The 19,571-nt window shown below is 52.6% G+C and overlaps 1 protein-coding gene and 1 long non-coding RNA gene across 2 annotated transcripts in view; one reads left to right on the top strand and one right to left on the bottom strand.

Moving 5' to 3' along the window:
* Positions 1–19,571, bottom strand: part of ZHX2 (zinc fingers and homeoboxes 2) — a 162,440-nt gene that overhangs the window by 97,380 nt on the left and 45,489 nt on the right. The window lies entirely within an intron of this gene.
* On the top strand, positions 11,223–19,125 carry LOC306664261. Its single transcript, XR_013764689.1, has 2 exons — positions 11,223–14,194; positions 17,260–19,125. It is a non-coding gene; the product is annotated as an uncharacterized lncRNA (long non-coding RNA).

Raw genomic sequence — 19,571 nt, 5'->3', positions numbered from 1 at the left:
TGAATGCTGTCCTCGCCTCTCCCAGGGGCACTGTCTTCCCTGCAGGACCCATGGACCTGTGGAGTTGAAGTGCTTGGGACCACTTTGAAAGCAGGTGTGTTCGCAGCTCTGACTACTGGTGACACCTGTTATTATCCTCAACTGACGAGGCAGCCACTGGAGCCCAGAGGAACAGAGCACCTGGCTGGGGCGGCACAGCGAATGATCCTCAGAGCTGGGAATCTCATGGAGTTTACCCTTGAACCCTGCATTGTACCATCCCCTGGGGTCAGACACCTGGTCCCCATCAGCCTGGTGGACATGCGCTGGTTTTGGACACAGGAGGCCGGAGTCTGGTCCTGCTTCTCTCACACATTTGTTCTGTGTCCCTAGATGACCACTTCCCTCCCAGGGACCCTGGTTTCCTCAGCAGCCAGGGGGCTCCACAGAGTGGTGGAGGGAAGCCACTGCCTCAGCGCATGCCCAGGGGAGCCCTGGGCTCTGGTGTGCAGAGCAGCAGCTCTCAGCAGGAGCTCTGTGAGGGAATGGCAGGGCTTGTGAGTGCCCTTGTTGCTCCAGGCGTGCACACTTCCAGTCTTCCTGGCTCGGACTCTTTAGAAAGCACTGGTTCTGCAGAGCAAAATCCCAGTGAGGAAAAAATCTGTGGGCAGCACTTTTCCCACAGATCCCCCCCTTCCCACTTTGGCCTTTCAAGCCTACGGGGTTGCTAGGGAGCAGAAGAGGGGAAGAGGGAGGCCTTCACGGGCTCACAGAAGACAGACGCCCGCCCAGGGCCATCTCTTTAGGCAGGGTGTTCTGTCCGCCCTCATCTGCACACAGCTAGCAGACCAGCAAGCAACTCTGCATCTAGTAGGCAGGTCATTATGTCCTCAAGTGACAGCATCATTTTGGGGGGTAGTGAGGATGGAGTGCCATGTTCTGGCTGAAGCTGGGACAGACTGGGAACAAGAGAGGAAAAGCAAGGCCAAAAAGTGGCGAAGTGACAAGTTCCTTCTACGGAACCTGGGCTTTGTGGTCACTCTGCAAGTTGAACGTGCTGTCTGAACTGCCTGTCTGTCTTCCAGATGAGATTTCCCTTTGGTCACTGACAGCGGCCTTTAATTCCAAAGAGCGTCATTAGCAAGTGGCCAAGGGTAGCCGCCATCTCCTGAGCACACACACGCTCTGTGCCAGGCACGAGGCTGGGGCTGGTCTTCTCTCTCTTTTCCACTGCAACTCTGAGGAGCAGGTACTTAGGTACCCATTTTCCAGATGGCAAACCTGAACACAAGGGAGGAACTAAGTTACCCAGAGTTACGAGGGTAGAACATTCAGCACCGGAGGTGGGACTCAGAACATTCTGAATGATCTTTCCATCCCGCCCCCCATGCTGTCTTGGCAATTTCAACTCTGCCTGAAGTTGCTGCAAACTGGACCATGTCTCCCTCCAACCCTGACCTATGCCTCAGCGGAGATCTTGTTCAGAAGAGCCTGAGTTCAGAACCAGCCCAGGTGTGTGTGCAACTTGACATCTTGAATGTTCACGAGAATTCTGAATCACACTCTAGAACTGCTCTGTTTGTCTCAAAACGTTTCCCCTTCAGAATTGTCACCTACGGTCAACACTCCAGGAAGATGTGCCCGGCCTTGGGAGGGTGGTGTCTGTTTTGTTCAGTGTTCTTGGCTCTTTCCACAACTCTGGGTGGGGCATTGACAACAGGCCAGACTGTGGGGAGATAAGGGGAGCCCTGGCTTTACTGGATTGGGGACAAAGACTTCAATAACATTATTGTCCTAACCCAAACACAGTACAATGGTGGCCAGATTGCGGGGAAAGGCACATGAGGACACAGCAGATAGAGGAGCCGCCTGAACGACAAGCAGCAAAGGAGGCCTGGAGAGGAGGGAGGGTAGGGCAGGTGGAGTGGGGCCACCTCAGACTCCAGCCTGGAGGCCAGCCTCGGTGGCTCCAGCCAGAAGACTGGACAGAGAGCAGGGCGGGCTCTCCCAGGGACCTGAAGGCCTCTGGAGAAGTCAACTCTTCACCTGTGAGTGTTGGGAAGCCACCAAAGAGCCAGACTCTGCATCTGCAGTTCCTGGCACACCGTGGGCCTCCAAAGTATATGTTGGGTGGAAAGATGCATCCTGTTTGTCTCAGGGCCCCATCAGGTTCCTCAATAATCTGAGACGCTCCTCCAGGGACCCTGTGAGATTTAGAAAGGGCAAGCCACAGGGCCACCTGATTTGTGGGGGGAAAAGTTCTCCTGGGCACCTGACCTGAGCTGCCTTCTGTCGAGTCTCGGGGGATCCTGGCTCCAGTGTGGCTGTTGGCAGATGGAGAGGGATAAAAACACCTCTGATTACAGCTCTCACCACTCCCTGGAGCCACGGGGGCTACGAGAATGAGGCTTCACAAAAGGGACAAAAGTGGGCTGGAAACACAAGCTCTCTGGGCGGGCAGAGGGTTCTTTCTTTCAAATAACCACAGCAAAGCCAGGATCTGTTGGAGAACCAGGCTCTTCACGGTCCTCGAAGGACAGGAGTCAGTCGAGTGGTAGAGGTAGGTGGAGGCACCCCTGTCTCAGGAAGTCATGCTGCCTTGGGACATGCAGATGCCATGTCCTCACGTGTTCTCTGCACAGGGAGACAGTGTCTCTCTGGCCGGAGACTGACAGAAGATGTCTACCATGGAAGAGCTTTGTGTCCAGAGATGAAATGTTTTAAACTCTCTGAGCCTTAGTTTTGTCATCCAAAAAACAGAATACCATCAGGATTAGATAGTGTTAAGAAAGTTACTTGCTGGGGTTTGAACCCAAACCTGTCTGCTTACAATTGTTCCGCCGCCCCAACTGTCTCTTGAACTTGGGATATGACCATCCAGTACATATAGTGCCTAATAAATGCTGGTTTTCCTTGCCTTCTTTGACACATCTGTTATTTTCTGCCATGTTTTAAAAAATCTGGCCTTCCAGGAGGTGCTAAATAAATCCACGTAAACGGGCTCTTCCCAGGTACAGTGTAGTGACTGAGAATACAGAAGGAAAAGGTAGTCAGCTGTATTTCCTCCCCACTGCACCTTGTTTCAAAAGCCCTTTATTAAATATCTTAAGTATTACTTGCCTTCAGGGTCAAAATAAAATTGCCAGGAGTTTTCACTTTGCACTCATAAATGACTAAATTTTTTTTTTTAAATGCGTGTGTGTGAGAGCATAAATGTACTGACTCATAGCTGGAAAAACTCTCCTAACACATTCCAAATTTGTCGAGTCACATGAATTGAGTAAGAGTGCTCAATGTGACTACTAACTCCCAAATGGAGAGCAGTTAAGCCAGCGACGGGGCCCCATCTCTGCCTTCCCCGCCTCCGGCTCTGAGCAGGAGGGTAGCCCAGGGTGTGCTCTGCCCCGGGTAGTGGCAAAGGAGGCAGATGCAGAGAATGCGCAGGCTGGAGAGGACCTAGCAGTTAGCAAGAGCCAGCCTAAACTGTAAGGTGGTGGAATTTTAATTTCAAAACATGGACTAAAAATCTGCATACAGGATCACCCAAGTTGAACAGCTTCACCTACAGGGTCAAGTCCATGCTGACTACCACATCAAGTACTTTGTAGACATGACTCACTTAATCCTCGGCCACTCAGGTGCTATGATTATCCCTATTTTACAAACTAGGAAACGGAGGCACCAAAGTGTTAATAACTTGCTGGAGGTCCCCAGTGCACGGAGGGCGGAGCCAAGATTCAGCCTAGCTCTGGAATGGATGCTCTCACACACTGACTATTCATCCTGAAAGGAGAGAATTCTTTTGCATAGAAGAAAGAGAACTCCATTTACTCCACAAATATCTCTCCAACCTTTTGAATACAAACACTGCATTAGGCACGGAAGAGGAGGCGTGGGAAGAACAGGGGCAATTTGGTTACTGCTATCAATGAGTTTGCAATTACATAGAGAAGCTACCATGTAGGCACAAATAATTACAGGAAAAAATAAACGAAGACACCCTCGGCAGGATCATCAAGTGGCATGGGCAGGAGGGCTTGCTAAGGTGATGGCTCTGGCCAGGGTGACCTGGAAGGACAGCCATTTAAGTTGGATTGAAGGACTTGTAGGATTCAAGCAGGAGGTGGCCAGAGGAGGTCTTGCCTGACCAAGGTCAATGCCCCGGGAGTCTCCATCTTGGTTCTGAGTTGGGATTGACCCACTCGCAGGTGGAAATGTCATCCCTGAGGGGGCCAAATCTAAAGATGTGGTAGGAAAGAAGCATAGGTAGAGGAAACAGAGGGCAGGAAGCGCCCAGGAGCTAGAGTGTGGGGAGGAGGGCGGACAGGGGAGCAAGTGGAAGGGGCAGATGTGGCTGGGGCAGGAGCTCTCAGCCCACCCGACCTGGTTGGCTCTGAGCAAGTCCCTGCTCTTGGGCTTTGATTCTCCTATCCACAAGGAGGGAGATGGAGGAAGGGCTTGTGTGTTCCAGCTGGGTGGGACCTTGGAGAGCTCCCAAGTGTCTCCTGGTTTTGTAGATGAGGGAGCTGAGAGCTGGAGAAGCTGCACTCGTAGAAGTCCCTGGAACTGAATCCAAGTCTGTGGCATGAGGACTCAGGGCCATGTTCCAGAGCAGCCTGCTTTCCCACACCCTCTTCTAGGAGCACGAGGAACTCTCAGAAGCAGGAGGCTCTAGGCAAGCTGTGAGAGGAGAGGGCACAGACAGCCACTGCCCTGCCAGCCCAGTGGCCACAGCTCCCACCCCCAGGCTCCCGGAAGGCTCGACCACAGACCCTGAGCGGAGCAGCCTGGGCCACCTCCAGCTGGTCCTCCTCAGAGGGACCCTTCTCCCACACCCAGGAAGTTTCCAGGAAACCGTGATGGGTTTCTCCGCAGCAGCCGTGGTTTCCCTGACTAGATGTACATCTGGACATGACTCACAGGGCTGGATTTCTGCCCAAGGCCATAGATCTCAAGTGGGGAGCACGTTCTCTCAAACTGACGACCTGTTCACTATAGGACAACAGAGGCTGCTCTTGTCAGTCACCAGTGAGCTCATCCAGATAGCACCCCAGGCCTCCTTGTCTGGCCTGTCCCCAAGAAGCCCCTCTGGCCTGGGCCATCTCTCAGGGTCCCTTAGATCCCAGGTTGTCCAACCTGATTCCCCATCCCTGGAACTCCACCCCCCTCCTGCACATCCTCCTGCCCTGCCTCGTCCCTGCTCCTCCACCTTCCTGTCCACTCCAGCCTTCACTGGGTTTTCGACCTCAGAAATCCCACTCGCTTATGTTTGCATCCAAACTCACCTATCCCTGGGGCAGCTGAGCAGTAATCCTGCCTCTGCCCAAGGGTGGTAGACCCAGAGGAGGGCCAGGTGCAATGACCACCACAGCAAGCACAACAAATATGGATGCCTGGCCCAGCCTCGGGTGTACCCACCACAGGGCCTTTGCGCTTGCTAGTCTCCCTTTCTGGAATACTCAGAGTCTTTGCATGGCTATCAACTTGTCAAAGTCACCTCCTCCATGAGGCCTTTCCTGACCCTGTTCTTCTAACTTCCTCCCTGCACCTTCTGTCTATAGCTGGTTTAATTTTCTTAAACCACACATCCCATTCTCAAGTTGCTGATTTGTTTCTGATCTGCCCACGTGTCTGTCTGCTTGCTGATGCTCTGTCTTCCCCAGGAAGAATGAGTGCAGGGGTCTATGCAGCCTTGTTGCCCACTGAACTCCCAGCACCCAGCAGAGGGCCCAATGCAGAACAGCACGAGCTAACTGCCCATCATGAAGCCAGGGCTGTTGCCAGGCGGTGGGGTGTCCATGAGTCTTGCCTAATCCTCACGCAAGCACCGTGTGGTTGGCGTCATTGCCTCCATTTTGCAGGTGAGAAGAGGCAGAGTTAGGCATTGAACTTGAATGTGATGCGAAAGCCCCTCTCAGCCACTGACTCTGCAGCTTCCCTCCAGAGCTTTCAGCAGTGAGAACGGAGAAGCCCAGGTTGGATGGCCTGGGATGCCGCGTTCTCCGGGAGCCAGGTCGCAGGGGAGGCCCGCCCGCTCACCTCCTCCAGCACACACATCCTAGCGAAGAGCATGAGTCCCTGAGGAGCTCGAGAAGCCTTGCTGGTGGCCCATGGTCCCGACTTGCTTCACTGGCCTGACACAGTACGATAAAAACAAGGAGGGAACCACATGCCCTCAGGCACCCTCAGTTCTAGGGATACACCTTCTCGGTCCTTCTGCACGCAGTACCTCCCCCTGATGTCCTGCATCCCATGGATGCTTGGCTGGTGACACCTAGCCATCCAGGGTGCCCTGGGCAGAGCAAGAGCTGTGGGGAATGGGGCATGGGCGGTGGTGGGAGGAGGCTCCGTGGAGCAGGGGCCTTTGCCTGGCCCATGGAGGATGGGTGGGAAGCCACCCTTCAGGAGAGCAAAGGGGAGTGTGCATTCTAAGAGGGCGGGTTCCAGAGGAAGGGTGTGGCCAAGCAGGAGGGGGTGTGGCCAGTGGCTGAGGAGGGAGCCAGTGTCGGCTGGGGGCCAGGTGCAGAGGCACAGGGGTGCAAACACACCACACCCTGGCTATTGCCCTCCATTACCAGGAGTTCCAGGGGGCTTTGCTCAGGCAGGGGCAGGATACACTCTGTGTTAACACAGACAGATGCTGGCTCCCCACTTCCCAGCTCTGTGACTACATACCAGTAGCACAGGCTGTGCAGACTCTGGCATCTCATCTGTAGAATGGGCTTCACAATGGTATGTATCTCAGAGGGGTTTGGTGAGGATTAGAAGGAACTAAATGTGGAATGCCCTGGCACACTGAGTGCACCCAGTGAAGGGCCGCTACTGTCACCATGAGCCTGCACCACCCACCTAGGGCAGACACAGTGCGGGAGGTGTCTGGGAGCAACTGAAGCTGGTGTTTATTAGGATGACTCCATTAGTAAAGAAGAACCCTGGGGATGGGCCCAGGAAGCACTCCAGGAGGCAGGAGGAGGAAACGTGGCCTTCGGGTCTGCTTTCTCAACTCGTGGCTCAGTTTCCTCATCTGTAAAGTGGCAATATCCCTGCTGTGCAAACTGGGCTTCTGTGCGAATTCAATAAGGAAAGACATACGGGGCCGCTTTGAAGCTGAGAAGCACTGGGCGACCATAAGGTTTCATTTTCCTGCACGGAGCTGTGTTCAGAGGGGGAGATATGCGCCTGGGGCTCTTATTTCTACAAACCATTGAGGCAAGAAAAGTAGCAATTTGCAGCACAGCAAGATGAGAGCAGGCCTGGATAAAAGGAGCCTCAGCTTGGACCTTTCTTTGCCCATCTGGGCTGAGTCCGATTCATTCCCTTCTCCTACTTTCCTTTTGCATTCACACCAGTGACTCAGAACTCCTACCAGATTCTCCGTCTCCAAAGCATAGACTTTTTTTTCAAGCTGGAAATTATGATCAAGTGCATTCCCCACAATTTACAGACAAAGAAGCCGAGAGCCACAATAGAGAGTTGGTTACAAACTGTGCTCAGCGGACAGAGGGCTGAGTTTATATCCTGGCTCTGCTCTTTATTAGCTGTGTGATGTTAGCTAAGTTATCTAACATTTCTGTGCCTCTGTGACTAGTATTAACTGGGGTTAATAAGAGTTCTCACTCTCAAAAGTGGTTTGGAAAATTAAATGAGTTTTAAGCATAGAACATGTGGCTTGTGCCTAGCACCTAAGTAAGAGTCAGGAAATAAGAGGCAGTATGATTTGCAATCAGCAGGTGTTTTAGCGATGGAGTTAGGAATGACTCTCGACTCAGTCCAGGTCTCTTTGCATCACCTGCAGTGCAATATTTGACTCCAATCAAAACGCCAAGTTTACTGAAAGCAGGGGAAGGGACCCACCTATTCTGGGCATAAAGGACACACTCATGCAGCCTGATTTCTAGAGCATTCTGGCCACAAACTCTGACAGTGACTGAGCAGGCAGTGATGCTTCACAGCTACCGTTCTTACCACTTCCCCGGGCATCGTTCAGGGAGGCAGCAAAAAAAATTCACAAAATCTCAAAGCTTAAGCAGGAAGGAGACCCACATGCATCAGGCTATTTGCCGAGAGTCACAGGCTGGGCTGCATTTCCACCTCCAAATCTTTCAAGTACCAGAGCTTCTGCTTCTGCCTGACAACAGGTGATGGTCAAGACGGTGGGGTCTGGAGGAAGATGAATTGGTTCAGACCCTGCGAGAGCCCTTACTAGCTAGATCCAGAGGACATTTACTTACTCTGAGCCTCCCTGCCCCTGACAGATTGGGAAATCACAGCTGACACCCTAAGGTTGTTGGGAGACATCAGATCATGCAACCAAAGCCAGAGCCCAACCCTGATCCTGACCCACAACAATTCCAGGGTCTGAAAATGCTCATGATGTGCCCAACAGGTGCCAAGTGCTAAGCGATGTGGAAGTTCTTCCCCTTGTGAAGTCTGAGCTTCACAGAGAGGAACAACAACAAGCAAGTGAATATGAAAGGTCAGGGCCAATAAAGTGGCCACGTCTATAAACTGAGCAACTTGGAAGACTGAGGCAGGAGGATCTCAAGTTCAAGATCTGCCTGGGCAACTTAGTGAGACCCTGCCTCAAAATAAAACATAAAAAGGGCTGGGGATGTGACTCAGTGGTAAAGCGCCCCTGGTTCAATGCCCAGTACCAGAACAACAACAACAAAAATCCCCCCAAACCATAAGATGTCAGGTAGCAATAAGTGCTTGAAAGAAAAGGAGGACAGGGGGATGGAGACTGGTGGGTTGCATCTAGCTCTGGTGCCCTGATGGGCAGGGAAGGGCCCTTGGGGGACGTCTTCCAAGCAGAACCTGAACACAGTAAGGGGAGCAAACCACAGGGAAGCTGGGAAGGAGCCACCCAGGCTGGGAAACCCAGGAGATGTGCCTTGTGCTCAGGGATCATCCCAGCCCCGTGGCTGCAGCAGAAGGTTGGGGCCCTGGTGGTTACCGGGTGGTCTGGGGTGTACCTTGAGGACTTCAGCTTTGGCTCAGAGCGACACGGGATGGGAATGATACAATATGATCTACGATTTTAAAAAGGAGCTCTGGTGGGCGTAGACAGTCCCTGGGGTATTCAGGAAATGGGGGTTCATGATGGGACAGAGGCAACGTTAAGAGGATGGCTCATGGCCACTGATGTGTCCTCATGAGAGACGCTGCTGGCTTGAATCAGGGATGGGGCAGAGGTGACAAGAAGCAGCATCCTGGACCTCTCAGGTGTGCACTGTGCAACCTCAGAGGCACCACTCACACTCACTGGAACTGGAGGGCACCCTGCAGTCCTGTTGGACACGCCGCGACTTACAGATAGAAGGGAGCATGAGAGAAGAGGAGGCACGGATTATCGAAGGATGTCGGCCTGTACGCTGGGGCTGGCAGAGGTTCTACTTCCTCAGGTGTGGAAGTCTGGGAGAGTCGATCTTAGACATGTCAAGTTTGGGAAGTCCTTTGGGGGAGTCAGCAATGGTGGCCACTGAGAGATGTGGTGGCTCAGTGTGGATCTGGCCCAGGGTGAGGGCTGGGAGCTGGCCATGGGCCCTGCTAGCCTCCTGAACTTGCTGCACCTCCATGCCCAGGGTCGCCCAGCTTCCTCAGGACAGCTGAGCATTGACCATGGCACCCAAAGGGTGGGTCCACCTCCTTGTCCCCAGAACCTGGGAACGTGAACTTATCTGGAAGGCTTTGCAGATGTGACTGAGGTAAGGATCTCAAGATAGGCTCATTCTGGCCTTTCTGGATGAGCCCTAAGTCCAACGGCAAGTCTCTTCCTAGGAGAAACATACAGGGGAAGCTCTGAGATGGGAGAAGGCGATGTGGAGAGCGGAGAGGTGCAGCCACAAGGTCATCATGGCCACCAGAAGCTGGAAGAGGCTAGGAAGGACTTTCCTCTAGAGCTGTCAGAGGAAGCAGGACCTTATAGACACTTGATTTTGGGCTTCTGGACCCCCAAACTGTGAGAGAATGTGTTTCTATTGTTTTAAGCCACCTAGTTGGTGATAATTTGTTATAACAACTCCAGGACACTAATACAAGGAGGAAAATTGGGCATAGAGAGGTAAAGTCACTTGCCAAATGTCACACAGCAAGTAAGCAGCAGAGCTGGGGATGTCTGGTATGCACTTGGGGCTGCTTGTTCAGGAGGTTGTATTCCAATTAAATAAATAAAGGCTCGAAGTCATGAGGCTGCACTAAAGCACAGAGCTGGGGAACAGCATTGCTCAGCTCCCTCCAGCCTCGGGTAGGAAGGCCAAATGCCTTTCCCGCTCTTCTTCCCAACCTCTCCGCTTGGAGAAAGCCAGAGACGCCTCTGTCCCGCCATTCGGAAGTGGGTCCAGGGCTTTGGTGGGAATCCCAACCGATCTGCTGAGTTTAGGTTACAGCCTCTGGGTCCACACACGCGGCTGGGAGGTGACCCTGGTGGCATAGAAGACTCAGTAGACAAATTTCGGAGGCTCCTCAGGACTCATAACCGTCACTCAGGAGCTGTGGACCGGCTGGCTTTCCAAATCGCCCTCTCCTCCATGATACTCACTGGGAGACCGTCTGGGTTCCCGGCCCACCCTGGCCACCGGGCCTGAGCGCAGAGAGCGGGAGGGAGCACTGGCTTTCTGAGCTGCTGCCAGCCAGCTCGAAAGCCTCTCTGAGGAAACCCTGAGAGTCCATTTCCTCTCCCTCTGATGCCCAGGAAAATATTTCACCGGACAAAACCCATTCTGGGAATCCGCGGACAGCATCCTCACCTACCCCTTGCCTCGCTGAATCATTATTAAAGAGAAGGACCAGGAGGCCACAAACAGGGCTGAGAAGGGGACCCAGGTCTCCCCACACAGGGCCCTGTTCCGAGTCCTTAATGAGAAGTCCGTGGAGTTGGGGAGTGGGGAGAGAACAGGGGACGGGGACAGTGTTCTATTTATAAAGAATGAAATAATTAAATTCAGGTCAGTGGAGGGAGCTACTGGGCTGAAACAAATTTGGAGGCGGTGGGGGCGGAGGCAGGAGCGGTGGTGATTCACTGCCGCCTTCTCCGCCTTCTCCGGTGACGGCCCAAGGGGGCGTGGATCAGCCGCAGGGGGCGCGGCCCGGCGCGGTGGCTGCTGCAGAGCCGGGTGGGTCAGTCTCCACCCGGGCTGGCTCTCCGGGAGGCTCCCGCTCAGGAGGTCGCACAGACCACCCAAGCCTCACCCCCCAGAGGCCACCTGGTCAGCAGGTGCTCACTCTTCCCCTCCCTCCCTCGTTCCTCAAAATGTATTGAAATGTGCTCAGAGCTCCCAGGGCAGACCTTGGCCTTTCCCTCCACCGTGTGGCTCTTGGCCAGGATGCCCGGGAAGCCATGTTTGGAGTTGTCTTGGGAGAGTCAGATTACAAGGCGGAGAGTAAGCCTGGGCACAGTGTTGTGTAACTGCCCACATCCTGACACCCTCCACTCATAACTATGCCTCTCAGCAGACCGCACCCTGGGTCCTCAGGTGCCACCTGCAGAGCCACCTACAAGGGGCAGAGATTGGCCAACACCAGGGTGAGAGTGTGGTGAGGAGAGGGCCAGTGCCCTCTGATGTCCTTGGTGCCCATGTTCTGGACCACTGTGCCACCTGTGGGACACAGGAAGGGCCCCCCAGGTGGACCACGGTGACCAGCACAGCTCCCCATTCCAAGGGGGTCTCTGGTGATCATTACTTTTGTACTTTTTGGAAGTCAGTTGTATGGTGTGTGCACCCGCTCTGGGCACGGCCTGGTGCGTGCACGTGGGACTGGAGAGCAAGAAGGCACAGGACAAGGCTCTGGTGACAGGATCCCTGACATGCGCTCATCTGTTGGGCCCTGGGGTGGGGGCTGCAGAAACCCATGAAGAAGGGCGCTGGGAATGGGGGTGGCTGGGGAAGAGGTGGTGGAGGCAGGGCCTCCACCTCAAAGAAGGAGGACCAGAAGATCATGGGGCAAAGGACGCCACCAGGCAGGTGGCAGGAAGCAGGACAGGCACAGAGTGGCCTGTGTGGTGTTCTCCACCTGCCTGCACAGGAAAAGGGCAGCCATTTTAGGCTGGGGCAGTGATGTGGAAGCTCCCAGAAAGGCCAGGAGGAATTCCCAAGGACCCTGTCCTGGCAGGAGCCTTCCCCTCCAACACAGCTCACTTGGGAACAAGTTCCTTTGGAGAGTGGCACCCAGGACAGGGTGCATGCATGCACGGCAGGTGTGCAACCCAGAGTCTCAGGCGGCCTTAGGGTCTCTCCCTGGAAACTATGACAATGACCTCAGCGTCACTCCTGTGCCAGACCCTGCTCCAAAGACCTCATCCAGTTCTACTCTTCCAACTTCAAAGTGCCGTTGTTATAGATGCACAGCCTTTCGGCTACTCTGTTCCTTGGCCTCTCCAACAGAGCTAACCATGCCACTCATCTCACCTCGGAGAGTTTTGTAAAATCAAGCACGCTTACGAAAGAGGTCTTTTTAGTGGAATGGCACTCTATAAATGCTTATTATTGTTGTTGATATTATTGTAATTTTACCAGGCTTCATCTACACAGAAGCCATCAGAGGGCAAAGGTTACTTAAGGCCTGAGCACAGTATTTTAAAAAGAAACAAAGAATGAGCAGAGGAAAGATCCTGTGGAGATTGGTGAAAGAAAAAGTAACCCGAAGCCTGCAACATTAGGAGGCAGGACACCGGGGGTGTTGTTTGTTTCTTGTAGCAGGCCCAAATTCTGAGAAGGGTCATTAATTGCTCCCTGGTTCCCTGGTGGCAGAAGGAACACAGGGCTTCTGGAAGCCAGCAGCAGAATTCTTTACAGGCAGGGATGGGCCTGGGCTCCCCCGGCTCACAGGAAGCATTGGTTCAATGCCCAGAAGCAGGGCGATGTGACTTGCTCTCTGCAGAGACGGCTGAACGGCTGGGGACCTCTCTCCTTGCAGAAGCAAGTGCCTAGATGGCTATAACTAACAAGTTCACAGGGACTGGGTTCCCTGTGCCCTCCGGAACTGTTCCTTCTGAAGACGCGCCCCCATCAGCCTCCCTCTGAGTCACTCGGAAACTGGGAGCGCCTGGGTTCTCTGCCCAGCTCTGCTAGGATGCACAGCCAGCCACTGCAAGGCTGTTCATTTGCTTTCCACGCGTGTCTCCCATCTCTGGCCTGAACTTCCACAGCAGCCTCCCAAACGGCCTCCCTGGTTCCACTTGTGCCTTTTCCATTCCAGCTAGGGGTCTTTCCCGAATGCACATCAGATGGCAACCTCTCCTGTCAAGACCTGTCAGGCTCCCGCTGGACTCAGAGCAAATGCATGTTCCTCCAAGTCCTCCTAGGCCCTGGGGGATGTGGTTCCTATCTGTCTTTCTGCTCAACCTCTGTCTCTCCCCTCTTGGCCTCTGGCTGTGCCACCTAGCTGAGACTCTATTCCTTCACCCGTGCAACGGGCAGGTAATACCTCCCTTCCAGGGGCTGCAAGCACCAGAGTAGGGATTTATCAAAGTGCTGTGTGAACTAGCACAGTGACCTTGGCCCATGTAGGGTTAGGCTTTTGTGTTTTACTCTTTATTTCAATAATTTCCAGGTCCACTGTTTCTATACCTTTTATTGTTTGCAATTTCATATGCTTTTCTGATATAAAGATATCATACACGCGAAGTCTCACTGAAAACCACCACAACAGCATTTCACTATTCCAACGATAACATTCCAGTTTCTTGTGCTTAAAACTTGGGCAATATTTGTTCTTCCCTGAGTAGAAACCCCGAGTTTTAAGTAAGCAGTCAGATCACTGGAGGCCTAGTGGAATCTCATTTAAACTACAAACCAGTTAATTCCTTTGTGGAAATGATGTCGACAGTGTGACCCTCGGTATTATCGCCAGCACGTTCAGTAGCATTCAATAGCACTTATTAAGTCCTTACTGTGCTGGTCTCTGTGTTGAGCACTTTTTATGCTTTTCCTTTGTTGATCTAAAGGACAAGATTAAGAGGTCTTATTATTGTCCAGAAGAGAAGGCTGAAGCACAGAGAGGTTAAGTTACTTGCCCAAGGTCACATTCGCTAGTGAGAAATAGAGTTCTAATCCTCTTCTGCCTGTTTTTATGGCTCATATTCTTTGGTTCCACCTTATGTATATTTAGGGGCAAGAGGACCAGGAGCCCAGGAATGTGTACATTTGTGGGAGAGGAAGACGGATAACAGGGAGTGGCAAGCACAAGGCCACTGAATGCACCCCATGAATGCAAGGTAGTTTTAGTAGATTCTCCTTCATGTCTTAGGTTCCGACTTACAAAGTTGTAGACTGCTTAGTGGGTTCCCCCATAATTCTCTCTTGTGAAGAGCAGCCATTGTCTTTCTGCAATTTAAAACAAGTGTGTGTGTGTGTGTGTGTGTGTGTGTGTGTGTGTGTGTGTAAGAGAGACAGGCACACACACACACACACACATACTTGGATTAAATTGCCTGTCACATACACACACACACACACACACACACAGAAACATCCAGACCTGAAGTGTTCTGTTTAGAAGCTGAAGGAGGTCCTCTGACAGATGTTCCCAGAGAAGATTTCCTGCCACGGGGACCTTCTCCCACTCCCATCCCCATGAAACGCAGCAGCTGCCACGACAGCAGGTCAGGGGTGCCTTATGTGCACCATCTCTCTGCGCATAGGAGGAGACGGGCCTTCAGACTGGCTGTGTGAAACTCCCCAGACGCAGTGGCCATTCACCATTGCCACCTCGGAGCTCAGCATGCCAAGGTCACAACAATCCCTGCTGACATTGACTAGGCTCTATTAACATGAGGGGATCTTTAAAAGTGGGATACGCCATGAGTTACTGGGCATGCTGTCCCACCATTTGGGCCAAAGGCCACCACCAGCAGGGTACAATTTGTGGGGAACTAATGAAAGTCTCCTAAAACCAAAAATACCATCCCCAGCCTGTGTGGTGCCCCCTCTCTGAACCCGATTTGCAGTTCCCACAATAGAGTCATTCACTGAGTCAGCAAAGTCTGGCCAAGTAGGGTAAAGACATCAGCCCAACCTCTGTTCTAGAAAGTTCTGATCATACTTGTGCCATCTTCGAAGATGGCTTAATCGCATCAATCCTTGAACAGCAGTTGTAATTGTAATTACCTTAATAATTTTGAAGTTTCCTGTTAAAGGGTTCATGCACTGACAGGGCTGCCCCACACCAACAGCTGCCTGTGAGTAGACCCCCACCCCACTCCTCTGCAAGTTGGGCTCTCAGGGAATGAGCTGGGGCAGTGGTTCTCAAAGTGTGGTCCCCACATCACACTGGAACTTGTTAGAAATGCAAGCCTTGGGGTGTCACCCGTGACTTACTGGAGCAGAAATCCTGGGGGTAGAACTCTGCCATTTTACAAGCCTGCCAAATATTAGGAAGCCTGCTAGTCTGAGATTCTCGAACTTAAAGCAACAACCACCATGTCTGGCTGGTCATGGGAAGTTCCTGGGAGTGTTTGGAGGAAGGCAAGTTCCCGGACCCCACCTCTCAGGGATCAGTCAGTAGGTTCTGGGGTGGAGCCTGGGGCTCAGCTTTTTAACATGCTCCCCAGATTATTCTACTGAGCACAGGTTGCATTTGTTGAGAGAGAAAAGTCCAGGTGCTGGAAGACAGTGGGGGCTGTGAAGGCAGGCCTGGTAGGACGGGTCCTGAGAGAAGCAAGTGCTAAAGACCAATGTCCCCGACTCCAGTTCTACAGATTAGGGAGATGAACTCTCCCACGACCTTCTCGTTTGCCATTAGAGAAACTGATTCCCGAAGAGAAGTGATTGTCCTAAGTCCACGCCTGGCAGAGCTGGAACTGCAGCCAGGGGTGTTGCTTCCAAAGTCAGTGCCCTTCCCCCTGAGCTCCTGCTCATGTGTTTGGCTCTCTCTTCTCTATGAATTGGATCTGTAGCCCTGTGCTAACCATGGGGTGAGAGCCAGGGTAGACCTGGAGTCAGACATCACACCCAAGTGCAAGATTTAGCTTGGTCACCAGGTAGCTGAGCCAACTCCTCCTCTAGGGGACTCAGTTTCCTCATCTGTATAATGGGTATGTTGTCTGACCTCACAAAGCTGCTGAGCAGGTCAAATACAATCACATATGTACAGGTGCTTTTCTAGCTATCCATCAGCCCCACAAATACAGGAACTAAGGAAGAAGAGAGGACTTCATTATGATGTGTTACTAGAACTGCTTAGAGTCCAGGTGGAGAGATAAACATTCAAAGCAATTGAACAATCAAGTCTCAGTCACATGCCAAGTGCAAATGCCAAGCTCTGTGCCTCTGCTCAGGGGCCCTTCTGCCTGAAGTGCTGGCCCCAGCTCTAATGCCTGGGGGGCCAGGACCCCTTCTGTGTTTTGGCACACAGTCTGTACCTGACTGATCTCCTCACAGGCAGGAGGTGGATTCCTTTTGTATCCCTAGAATATCTGGCACCGCCCGAGAGTGCTCAGGAAGTGGCCGGTTCAGGTAGGGAGGCTCCAGGGCAGAGGGGCTAAGACTTGAAAAGGGCTTCAGGGACTTCTTGGGACATGCCCCTGGAGATCAGAGGGAGGGCCAAGGCTTCACACAGGCAGAAGCCAGCCACCACTCCTGGCCATTCTCAGGCCCCTGGTGTGTGTCACCCGGCCTGCCACGGGAGCCTTCTCAGTGGGGCTGCAGGGACGGTCCCTTAGAGAGCAGTTGGTGAAATGGAGAAAGGAGAGAAGAGGAACGGAGCTAGCCAGCACTCCGGAGGCTGCAGGGCCTGGTGCTGCCAAGTCAGAGACCAACCAAGCACGGGACATGCTCAGGGATCATGGGGTTCCACCTGTCTGACTGTCTTTTCCTCCCATTTCTCCCTATTTTTCTGGTTTAGAGGATCAAAGGAGGGCTCTGGAGGGACAAGGGTGCAGGGCGGGAGGACACCTGGGCAGGTGAACCAGCAGGAGATGCAGGTGCTTCCTCCTACCTGCCCTTCAGTAATATTCAGTGTGTCCCAAAGGCCATGTGGTAAAAGTTTGGTCCTCAGGGTGGCGCTATTGAGAAGTGTCCTGGACCTTTAAGAGGAGGGGCCTTGTGGGACCCTTAGGTCACTGGAGGCTTACCCTTGAGGGGCCTGTGGGACCCCAGCCTCCTCCTCTTTCTCTTTGCTTCCTGGCCATGAGGTGAGCAGTTTGTTCCCACAGCACTCCCTGCATTGACATCTGGCCCAAAGCAACAGGACTGCCCCATCTTGGACCAGAAGCTTCAAAACTGTGAGCAGAAACAACCCTTTTCTCTTCAGAAGTTATTTATCTCTGGTATTTCATTACAGTGACCGGGAGCTGACTGATATAGCCTGGATGAGCTATGTGGTCTTGAACAAGTGACTGGTTCTCAGGGCCTTGCTTTCCCCCTTTTGAAATGGGAGCAAATGGGGAGTGGTTTGTTTGTTCTCCCCTAAAGATAAAGCAGGCACCGTGATAAGGAGCAAAGCCATTGCACCAAAGCAGAATGCTTCAGAGCGGAAGCCCCACCCTGGCCACGGTCTTTCCATGAAAACCATCTGTAACAAGAAGGACCCTGGCATCGATGACTCCTGTTTATCATGTTCCGGGCACCAGGTTGGGACGAGTGCCCTTCATTCATGAGGTAGGCCCCTCCTCACAATGGCCCTTATTCTCCGCTTGCAACTGGGAAAACTGATGCTCAGAGAAGTTCATCTTGGGATCACAGACCGGTGAGCCCGCCTTGGAGCCCAGGCTGTCAGGGTCCACAGCCCACCTTCTCTCCCCCTGCATTCCTCCAAACCTCGGAGGCTCTTTTCAGATGGGAAGGTTGGAGGATGGAGAAAGGCAACTAAAAGAACCTATCATTTTCCAAAATGAAGACTCAGTCAAGAACGGCCACGCCTGGAACATGCACGAATTCAGTCTGCTCGGTTACTCCCAGTACAGGAAGCTCGCAAACAGAAAGGCAGAGTAGGTACCCTGGAGACACACAGCCCCGAGAATGAGAAAACCCGGGTTCCAGGCCAATGGCCTCAGGTGGCAGCCTCCCCACCGGAGCCAGGCAGCCGCTTGGCGTCCATGTTCTCCTCTTCATCGGTGCCAGAACATTCCTGCCCCTCTCCCCGGCACAGGTCTAGCCCGCCTTAGCAGAGTCCTAGCAATATCTACCTCTCCACAATACAAATTTTAAAAGATCCTGCCTCTCGTGTATTAGTTAATTCCTCCATTAATAAAATAACCGGACGTACACATCAAAACAGTTGGAGTTTCTGAACTAGACAAGGTAACCATTGTTATCAGCTTCCAGCCTGCGGCAAAAATCAAACCAAACCTCCGACACTGTGGTATTGTAGGCAGCCGTGTCACTGTGTCCTGAGTACTGCACAGTTTCCACGGGTTTCTGGAAATACTGACTCCCGTGATGTGGACTTTTAAGGAAACACTGGCCTCAACAGTTTCTGAGAGCTCTGGGCACCAGGGCCCGTGATTCTACCAATCCCATGGGGCCTGCGAGGGCTTTGCTCAGGGGAATGTGTCACGGCTGGGCATGTTTTGTTCCCTCTGTGCCGGAAATGCAAAAAGCAGGGAGGACCCCTCTGAGTGACAGGGGGTCATCTGAGGACGCCCACCAGGCCTGTGCCACTTCACAGGGAGAGCGGAAAACACATGGGACTGTTGGGCCCAAGAGGTTGTCTCAGAGTCCAAGAAAGTTCCGGTGAACTCCCAGGGAGTGACGGGTGGGTGGACTAGAAACGTGCATGTTTGTCGCAGGCAGGCGCCTCAGCTTGCTTGGCTCCCTGTGAGCAAGAGGACGCTGGGCCCTGGGAAGCAGGCGGTTGATGGACGGCAACCTCACATTCTTGTGCACAAGGAGATAAAAGAGAAAGAAGCCAAAGAAAAGAGACAGCACTGGGGGTGCGTGGTGGTTTCCTGCTTGGACATATAACTCCTAGAATTGCCACACACAAAACCCCTTTGTGATAAATTTAGAAATAAAAGAAGAAAAAAGAAATCACTTCTGAAGTGCTGTCTAGGGATTTAAACAGTGTGAACATTCGGCCATGCTAGTCAGCATGGGTGTGTGTGTGTGTGTGTGTGTGTGTGTGTGTGTGTGTGTGTGTTTTAAACTGTGTTCGGTATCTATCCTGCATTTTTAAAATTTAACATTTAACACTTTTGTCTTCATCACATTACTAAATAGACTGACGGGTTTCTACCACTTAACCATTAGTTTATGTAAAGGCTGCATTACTTTACCATTCGCTTCTTACTGGACGAAGTTTTTCTTTTCTCGATTTTCTGCTGTATGAATACTGCTGGGATAGTCTTGTTTGGTTACTTCCTTTTGAGGAAATCATGATAAATATCAGAATCTCAGAGTGGAACATGTACTAGGTTTCTCTTGTGTAGACAAAAGGCGAGAGAGGGAGCGCCCAGGGGAAGCCGCCTGCGTGTCCTAGCTTGCTACAATTTCATTGCAAAGGCTCCCACCAAGAAGTCCCCTGACACCTGGCCAGGCTGGGCTCCCTCTCTGTAGCTGCTGAAGGCCCCTCCCCTGCTCCCTGCAGGCTGAGCACTTGGGGAGCTAAAGCAGGCACCACTGGGCCCTAGCACACCCAGACCTGTCTTATTAGCA

Source organism: Sciurus vulgaris (assembly GCF_902686455.1).
Source record: "Sciurus vulgaris genome assembly, chromosome: 1".
NCBI classification, from domain to species: domain Eukaryota; kingdom Metazoa; phylum Chordata; class Mammalia; order Rodentia; family Sciuridae; genus Sciurus; species Sciurus vulgaris.
The sequence above is the reverse complement of the archived record's forward strand: the minus strand, read 5'-3'. Positions and strand labels throughout refer to the sequence as shown.